Here is a 2283-nt window from a genome sequence, read left to right as displayed (position 1 = left end):
GAGTCTTTTGAACATTGATGAGGGCATGAGGTTAATGCTAGCCCCAAGGTCGGCTAGAGCATTACGAATGGGGGAGTCCCCGATCGAGCAAGGAATTGTGAAGCTTCCGGGATCGATTTTCTTTTGGGGGAGTTTGTTGAGTACGAGGGCGGAGCATTCTTCGCCTAAGTTAACTAATTGCAACGTTTCAATTTTCCTTTTATGAGTGAGGAAGTCCCTCATGAACTTAGAATATTTAGGCATTTGGGTTAGGACATCAATAAAAGGAATGTTGACATGCAATTGTTTTACTAGACTTTCGAATTTTGCGACTTGCTCATTGGTCTTTTGACGAATTAACCTACCGAGGTACGGAACTTGAGGAGCTTTGGTAGGCTCTGATGATGGAGGGGAGTCCTTTTCTTGTAGAGGTGGTGGTATAGTCTCCTCTGTCGGTGGTGGCGCTTCCGCAGGCCCCACGGTGCGGTTTCGTAACGTGATGAGATGAACTTGCGCTTTTGGGTTTGTTTCGGCATTGCTTGGTAATGCGCCTGGTGGTCTCTCGGAAAAATTTTGGGCTAGTTGACTTAATTGTTTTTCTATGTTTTGAATACTAGCTTGTTGATTTCTAAAATTTGATTCTAATTGTAGAAATCTTTCCGAGTTTTCTTTTCAGTGTCGGAGATGAGGCGAGATACAGTATCTTCAAGACTTTCTCGTCCACCTTGTTGTTGAGTGAAATTTTGTGACTCATTTCTTGGTTGTTGAAAGTATGTTCGTTGGTTTTGTTGGTTACTACTATTGCCGGGTTCTCTCCAACCAAGGTTAGGATGATTCCGCCATCCTTGGTTGTAAGTGCCCGTTGGAGGACCCGACGGCCTAGGTCTATTGTCAATGTAGCTTACCAACTCTTGTTGATCGTCCATTTCTTTCATACAACTCCAATTTTCATGTGGCCCACCACACCCTTCACAAGCCATAACCGAGACCGTTTTTGTCATTTCTAATTTTTTTATTTTTGAAGAAAGGGTCTCGATTTGGGCATGTAAAGAAGTGTTTTCATCAACCTTATGGGCGCCCGGGGGAATAGATTTATTGCCTCGGGGAGTGTGCCACTGGAAATTGGTTTGAGCAATTTCCTCAATTTGGTTATATATTTCTTGCGGGCGGCGATTACCTAAAAGTCCCCCGGAGCTAGAGTCAAGTGTCTGCCTTGTGTGTGGCAACAACCCATTATAGAAGGTGGATACTTGTTGCCATATCGCAAGGCCGTGATGTGGACACTTTTGCAATAGCTCCTTGAACCTTTCCCAAGTTTCATATAAGGATTCCCCGTCCTCTTGTGAATACGTATTAATTTCAGTCATTAATTTAGCCATTTTAGCGGGAGGGAAATACTTATATAGAAATTTTTGGGCTAGTTCATCCCAGGTGTTTACCGATCCAGCTGGGAGGGCGTTAAGCCAACCTTTTGCTCGGTCTTTTAGTGAGAAAGGAAACATTCGAAGGCGGACGACATCATTTGATGCCCCATTGATCCGAAAGGTATCACATATTTCTAGGAAATTAGTAATATGTAGATGGGGATCCTCGTCCGCAAGCCCATGGAAGGTTGCGGAGTTTTGGAGCATTTGTATCAAATGCGGGCGAAGTTCGAAGTTATTGGCTTCAACATTTGGTGCATTGATAGCGGCGCCGAGGTTACCTACGATGGGTCATAGATAATCCATGAGAGTACGTTGATCCGCCATTGGAAGGTGATTTCCCGAAACCTTCTCTTGGTTTTTGGCTTTTAGTCTTTTTCTAAGAAAGCGTTCGGGTTCTTCTAGAGGTTCTTTTATGTCCTTATTAGAACTGGAGCTCATACACTACGTAGGGGTGGCGTCTGGTTCCAAGTCCTGCAATAAAAACAAAAAAAGAATGCTGGTCAGAAGGTTCACCATGGCCCCGTGCTCAGTGAACACGGCCCGTGGTCGGAGTTACAGTGATTATTTTCCAGATCCCAGTTACTGGAGAGTTGGACACGGCCCCGTGTTGCACCGACACGGCCCCGTGGTCAGCCTTCTGTAACTTGGAAAACTAAAAACTGCCAGTAACAACGCTGGGCACGGCCCATGTCCGACCAGGCACGACCCGTGCTGAGCTCTGCAGAAGCTGAAAAACTAAGAAAATCCTAAAAAATAAAAAAAATAAAAATATGATTAGGCCGTTGATTCCTAACTTTCTTAAATTCCTTGTGTCCCCGGCAACGGCGCCAAAAACTTGATGCGTGCTAGTGTGTATATATTTTAGATGTATATTTAA

At 44.4% G+C, this 2283-nt stretch overlaps 1 non-coding gene across 1 annotated transcript; it reads left to right on the top strand.

Annotated features, from left to right (window-relative positions):
* Positions 1 to 1245: 1245 nt before the first annotated feature.
* LOC118484469 lies at positions 1246 to 1352 on the top strand. Its single transcript, XR_004873580.1, has one exon. It is a non-coding gene; the product is annotated as a small nucleolar RNA R71 (small nucleolar RNA).
* The last annotated feature ends 931 nt before the right edge of the window (positions 1353 to 2283 follow it).

Source organism: Helianthus annuus, chromosome 11 (assembly GCF_002127325.2).
Source record: "Helianthus annuus cultivar XRQ/B chromosome 11, HanXRQr2.0-SUNRISE, whole genome shotgun sequence".
NCBI lineage: Eukaryota > Viridiplantae > Streptophyta > Magnoliopsida > Asterales > Asteraceae > Helianthus > Helianthus annuus.
Note: the sequence above shows the minus strand (reverse complement) of the source record. Positions and strands in the feature narration are given on the sequence as shown.